The sequence below is a fragment of the Panthera pardus genome, unplaced genomic scaffold (assembly GCF_024362965.1).
Source record: "Panthera pardus isolate Hobbes unplaced genomic scaffold, ASM2436296v1 HiC_scaffold_16, whole genome shotgun sequence".
Classification (NCBI taxonomy): domain Eukaryota; kingdom Metazoa; phylum Chordata; class Mammalia; order Carnivora; family Felidae; genus Panthera; species Panthera pardus.
The window spans coordinates 73937260-73944246 of NW_026526721.1; the positions used below are offsets into that span (position 1 = coordinate 73937260).

At 44.2% G+C, this 6987-nt stretch overlaps 1 long non-coding RNA gene across 1 annotated transcript; it reads left to right on the top strand.

Moving 5' to 3' along the window:
* Positions 1 to 202: 202 nt before the first annotated feature.
* On the top strand, positions 203 to 6116 carry LOC128777270 (uncharacterized). The gene is made up of 2 exons (XR_008422481.1): positions 203 to 1538; positions 5240 to 6116. It is a non-coding gene; the product is annotated as an uncharacterized LOC128777270 (long non-coding RNA).
* Positions 6117 to 6987: the final 871 nt, after the last annotated feature.

Below are 6987 nucleotides of genomic sequence, written 5' to 3' on the forward strand. Positions count from 1 at the left end.
ACCCACCGAGGCGCCCCTGATGGAGTCAACTTTAGATACAAAAACAAATGGGTTTAACCTGGAATTCATTGAGAGGGACGCTTCCCATAGTGGAATTTAATGGACACTTTTGTTTTCTGACTAAAACCCCTTTTAAAAGTGCTTGGACTCTGTAACTAGGAAAAAGAGGTATTATACATTTCTGGGACTGGTTTGTGAAAACTTGGTTTTTAGGGAGTCTCACATCAAGTAGGCTTAAGTTGCTTTGCCGTGAGAGAAAATAATTTTCTTTTTCTTCTGTGGATGAGTTCGTGGTTTGGAACAGGGGCATTCCTAGACCTTAATGTTTCTGTTTATCTCAGCGTGTTGTCCCCTTGGCTTTAGGCCTACTTACGTCTCTGTTCTACCCCTCTCACCTTTCTCTCCCCAAATTTAGAACTGACAATCCCTTGAGTTACGTGGAGGGAAGAAAACAACGGTTCAGGTCTCTCAGGGAGATTCAGAAAGAGAACAGAAACTCAGAGACATGAAGCATTCTGTCCCTCTTGGCTTGTATGCACACTCAGAACTAAGTCACAGAGATGTCGTTCCCATGGTGACCCAACGGCACGGCCACAGAGACTTTGCTGGGTGTCAACTCAGCTGTTTTTTCCTAATCTCCTATAACACAGCAGTCATATAGAGAAATGCAATTGGGCTTGACTTTAACATGGCTTTTTATTTTTCCTGACGCAGGTCTGGCTGGCAGGACCGGGGGTGGAGTTTTGAGCGGCGAGGCTGGAATGGTGGACAAGGGCCAGTTGACCAGGGTCACTGAAAGCCTTGCTAAAAGTAGACTTCATCCGGGAAGCTACCCTTTCTCAAATTCTGCTGTCAGACCACCTACATGAGAATCTCTTGTGGGTACTCGTTAAAAATGTAAATTCCTGGGCTCCACCCAGACCTTTTAAACCAGAGTCCAGGGAGTGGCTCAGAAGTTTGCATTTTTTGCAAGCACCCCAGGGGATTCTTGTGCAAACTGAAGTTTGAGAGCTATTGCTGTAGGTCACTTGGAGCCTGGCAGGCAGGAAGCAGACGTGGGGTTCAGCAAGAGTACTTTGATACCGTAGGAAGTGACTGCAGCTAGGTGGCTGGTTCATAATCCGGACTTTTATGAAACACCTGCATCCTATGCTTTCTTGTGCTGTGCACTGTTTGAGATGATTTAGAAACAGCAACTCATTTAATTCTCCTAACAACCCCAGGATCGAGTTCTGTTATTGTCTCCACGTTCTGGAGGAGGAAACTGAGGCACAGACACTGGCCCGAGATCAGACAGTGGTGTGAGCACCCGTCCTCAACTACTAGGCTCTGCTGAGATGGAAGGGCGTGGCCACCTATTGGACAAGCGCCTAGAGGAAGGAGAAATCAAGGACAACCAAGAGGATGATGGGAACGTTACCCTGAACCTGAATGTGCAGATGTGCTCGTTTCTACGTTCTTCTGCTGCTAACTCCCCCCTTATTAGTTGTGAGGTCTTTAAAGGCGGGTATCCTGAAATCACCCACGGCTTCCAAAAGGTAAGTAGCCCATGTCAGCTTGCACAGGCACCAGACTCAAAACGAGGAAGTCAAGATCTTAGAATCATCTCTGTCGATAACTTGCTGTGTGGTAGAGTTAGTAAACATCAGTTTCTTGATCAGAGAAGTGAAAGCATACATACATGTTGCTTCCTCCTGTGAAATGAGCAAGGCTTCAGGGTTGCAGAGCTCTAGAGGGTGCCATTCAATACCCTCTGGGGTATCATTCTGGGGATACCCAAGTAGGAGCTGCAATTATTGTTATTATTATTACTAATTATTATTATTGTTATCATCTATAAATTTCTTCCAGCTTGAATATTGGGTGTCTGAAAACACTTGAATGATTCCTGCCCCCATGCCCTGCCCGAGAAATAAAGAAAGTGGGTTTGAACTTGAAGACCAAAAATAGTCTATAGGCAATTTTCTCTCTGTAACTGGTTTGTTCCTCCCACCTAGTTACCTCTGTCGAATTCATTTGAATCCCTTGCTGGCAACTTCTTTCCTGGCAATGTCCACCTCCAGGTAAGTGAGGAAAGCACAGACCTGGACAGAGGCTGACTAGACCAGCACCTTTGCCAGCTGGCTGCCTTTGTCTCTATAGCTGAGCAAAGTCATCTGTGGACAAGACATTTTTCCAGTGAAGGCTGCTTTGCCTGATGGTATGCACTAGCTGCTGAGATGTCTGTACATTGTTGCAAGAAGCCTGGAGAAACAGAGATGGCTGTTCTCAAAGGACTTCTATGGCTAATTTTAGAAAGAAATCTAGACTAAAGGAAATGCTGTCTGCTGTTCCTATGCAATATTCATCAGGTGAAGACCCTTTCCTCAGGACATTTCCTGAGGAAGTGTGATCTCACACTTGAATGTAGAAATGGTGTCTTCTGAGGAATTTCGAGAAATTCGGTCTCTTTTTATTCATTTGTTCATTCATTCAACCAACTTTTATTTGGTGTTTATCGACCCCACGTTCCAGGCATAGATTACATATCAATGACCTTGTGTACTATTTATGTACATTTGAGGTCAGAAGACCCGTTTTTAAATCCTCCCACTAACTTTGCCAACTCTGTGAGCCTCAGTTTTCTATTCTCACGGGGACCTTGTTGGAGTCGAATGATTTCATATGCATAATGGATGTCATATGTCAATGGGAGGTGCCAACGTTAGGGATATGAGGAGTGTTGCTAGGGCAAGCCTTAACTGTGTAGGTAACAATGGAATTCTGATTAAGAATGCACTTAGGTGGGGGCGCCTGAGTGGCTCAGTTGGGTAAGCATCTGACTCCTGATTTTGGCTCAAGGCATGATCCCAGGGTCGTGGGATCGAGCCCTGTGCCGGGCTCAGCGCTGAGCATGGAGCTTGCCTAAGATTCTGTCTCTCTCCCTCTGCCCCTCCCCTCCTCCCCCCTCACCTCCCGTCCTACCTCGCCCCGCCCCACTAGTGCATAAGGTCTCTCTCTAAAATAAAAATATAGAAGAACACTCTTAGGTGACTTCTCTCAGGAGAACTAACAGGAGAGAAACAAGCTCTAGGCTACTTGCTTTATCTCTGGGCATGCATTAAGCCTTTAAAACCCTTTAGGGAGTAGGGGATGCCCCGCTTTCCAAAGTCAGTAATCCTACAAGGCTACTTGACTTCCAGAGTTTTTTACCAACCATTCACTGATCCCTGTTTTCCTGTTCAATGCTTCTTCACAATACACCTGCTAGTGTGCAGGAAATATCCTCCTTCCCACCTCCATGGCGATGGACCCTGGAAAAGGTAACCTGCATGGAAAGAGAGGCAAGGGCAGGTAACAAAATTGTTCTTATTGGGTCTATTTGATTCCTACTAGGCAGGGGCTTGGATGATTTGACCAAAATTCTAGCCAGGTGGTGGAGAAGAGAAGGCTGAGTTGAGCGCCCTGTCTTGGTTCTATTTACCAAGACAGAGCCAAGTGATGAGAGGAGGGTGAGTGTCCCTCTCTGGCTGCTCTGCTCCTGAGTCATGTCCTTGGTAAGCCCACAGCCTTTGAATCTGGAAAGGCACCATCTGATGGGGCTGCATTCACAAGTCTCTAGGCGTCTCTAGGAGTTCCAGAAAGCACTGACCGCTCTCGAGAACCTTAAGAAAATGTCTTTAATTTCAAACCCCTCCTCTTCATTCATTAAATCCTCAGACTTCCTTTTGGAGCGTAAGACAGGGCAGTGTCCTGGGCCACCGTGGACTTGACCACTCTTTAGATCTGCGTTGTCTAGTATGACAGCCACATGCGGGTAATGAGCACTAGAAATGTGCTAGGCACCATGGACATTTGCTGTAAGTGCAAGGTAGTCACCAGAGCCCGAAGACCGAAGACCCAAGGAGGAATGCCAGTGATATCATGAGCGAGTTTTCAATATTGATTACATAGTGAAATGATAATAGTTTCAATTTATTTATTTATTTATTTATTTATTTATTTATTAAAACCCCAAACTTTTATCTTGTGACCAGTCGTTGAACTCCTGCAGATGAACTGGATGCAGCAACAGCCGCCCTCTTGGGTTTAGGTATCGTTCCTTCGCAGAATCCGTGCCTGAATCCACGGTACACGATTTTTAGGTGTCTCATTTGACTGGTCCCCGTGGTATTTCATCTCTTAGCCTTGGCGCTCCAGTTATACTTTCAATCACACTTCTTATTTCGCTTATTTTAAAAACACTGACATTTACTAATTATTTGGATTTTAGCATCCTAACTTGAAAAGTACTCTCTCTGTTATGGGCTGAATTATGTCCCTTCAACATGGCCGCAGAATGTGACTGACTGTATACGAAGACCAGGCCTTTGAAGAGATGGTTAAGTTAAAATGAGGCTTTTAAGCTGGGTCTTAATCCAATCTGGCTGGTGTCCTTAGCAGATGAGGAAAGCTGGACATAGAAAGAGGCACGAGGGATACCCAGGCACAAAGGAAAAACTATGTGAGGACACAGCAAGAAGGCAGATGTCTGCAAGCCAAGAAGAAAGCTTCAGGAGAAACCATCCCTGTGAACGCCTTGATCTTGGACTTCTAGCCCCCCGAAGTGTGAGAAAATTAAGTTCTGTTGTTTAAGCCGCCTGGTCTGTGGTATGTTTTCGTGGCAGCCCTTGGAAATGTATACACTAACCTTTTTCTTGGTAGACCTGGAGAAAGCTTAGTGACAAGAGAAAACAATTTCTCCAAGGCCAGAAATCTGCTTCCTGCCACAATCTGTTGGGGCCTCAAAGAGAGCTGGGAACACTTCTCTCTCTTATTGCTTCTGTCTGAGAGCAGCGTCTGCTCTCCAGTCCCCATGCCCATATTGTGTGCTTCTCTGTCTCCTCTTCTACTAACAGTCCTCTTTGTTCCTTGACAGATGATGAAGATTTAAGAGCACTAGCGTCAGAAAACTGGCGTTTTGAAGAGAACTGGCTGACCTCAAGGTTTTATATCTAGGTCTATGGAAACACACAAACCCTTTTTCTTCTAAAGTTCTTTCAAGACATTAATCTGAAGGAAAGATAAAGCCAGATGTATTAAAATAGTCACAGGATTCTGAACACGTTTATTGGTAGAAAGAATTTAGTGTTCTAGAAAATTTTATATCTATTGGACAATAGGGGTAACCAAAAGATTCGAAGGGAGGATGCCAGGCCATATGACTTCTAGAGTTTTCTGCTAACTCTAAGATCAACAGGTCTGTAACTTTCTGTCCTAGGGTTTCATCTACTCTGGATGGGAGCAGTCTTAGGGATGGAGAGAGGACCGTTCAGACCAGGTGCATCTTGGAGCTGGTGAACGTCAGTGGAAGCTTCATCTTCACAGACATCTGCCTTCTAGAAAACAGAGTTGTGGTCCATCGCTTTGCCAATGAGTCAAGAAACTGTTTTCTTAACCAGGTCAGTAGAATAGCATAAAAGGCCTTAAGTCACATCAAGTCTCCTTAGAGATGATTTTTGAACTTGCAGAACATGCGTCTATAAAATGGCTTGGACACAGATTTCACTGAAGGGAGAAAAAGTACAAAAGACTATGATAGACCCAAGGATTATTGTCTTGGCTTCTCTAGAACAGCTGTCTGGCAAATGTTACACCACGTCTGAGATTATTTTAGAAACTTTGTCTTGGAGAAGAACACGTAGGGAGAATACCAGACGGATTTGCTCCTCCCCCCCCCCCCCCCATCACAGAATAAGAATTTCAAGGACATTTGTACTTTCAATGAGATCATCCTGGTGATGGTCTTATTTTTTGAAACTTAAATCATGTCACATCTAGTAAATTTATAGCCAAGTGTGGTTACAGCAGTGAGTTGATCCCAATATAGCTATTTAGGTCTCCCTCCTCCTTTTCCTTTTCTTTATTATCATGATAAGTAGAATATTCTAAAGATATTTTGTTTCACCAAGTATCAGTTGAAGCATTCTAAATGAAAAATGTATTTAGTGGTGAAATGATCAATGATACCTACTTTCTTCAGGGCCACCTGACTGGCTCTGTCAGTAGAGCATGGAACTCTTGACCTTGGGATTGTAAATTCGAGCCCCATGTTGGGTGTAGAGATGACTTAAAAATAAAATCTTAAAAAAAAGCGATATCTACTTTCTTCAGTTTCCTTTCAGTCCTTATTTTCTGCCCAAATGTCGGATTTTCTGGGCTGAGTGAAACGGATTATGCCGGGGTTGGGGGAGGGAGAGAGAGAGAGAGAGAGAGAACAAACAAGAGGTGTGTGCAGTGGAATAAAAAGACAATGATGAGAGCATAATAAAACTCAGTGTAGGCTTTGGGAGGGGGATCTATGCCTGTCGGGGAGAGTGAGAGAATGGCCTACTGTGAGCCCTCACCACATTCTTGTTCACATCAGAATTCCAAGTGAAGGAGCCATCTGTCAACATGTATCATTTTCATCAAGGTAGTGTCAGAACTACGAACACTAGACTCGGACCGTTACCGAAAATGCCACCTTAGCGGTTCTAACGATGACATTGGAGTGCGTGTATGTATGCGTATTGGTTACTTTATACACTAATTATGGGGGGCTTTTGCAGCTAAACTGGAAACCAAACCATAATTCACAATATTTCCACGCTCTAAATAATAATTAAAAACAAAACTTTTGGATCACAGCAGGGTTGTGAGTCAGGGACAGCCTATTCTACTTGGAGAGAAAGGAGGGTCTGCGCGGCTTCCTATGGGACTCCCTGGCAATATTCCAAACAGTCCCCAGGAGCATCATTTCTTCAAAAAAAGAAAAGCTGAAACAGCTAGAGATCTGAGACCCAGCACACAGAGGGCACTCTAGATGTTTGCAGGCTTTCGTCACCTTTCCGCAAAGGAAATGGGTATGTGCTAACTACACGCTGCCAGTTATTCACAGCCTTCATTTTCTTCCTCTTCTGCCTTCTCCAGGTTATATTAAGCTTAATTATAGGTTCACTAGGTGTTGTAGATTTCCTAAAGTCTGCA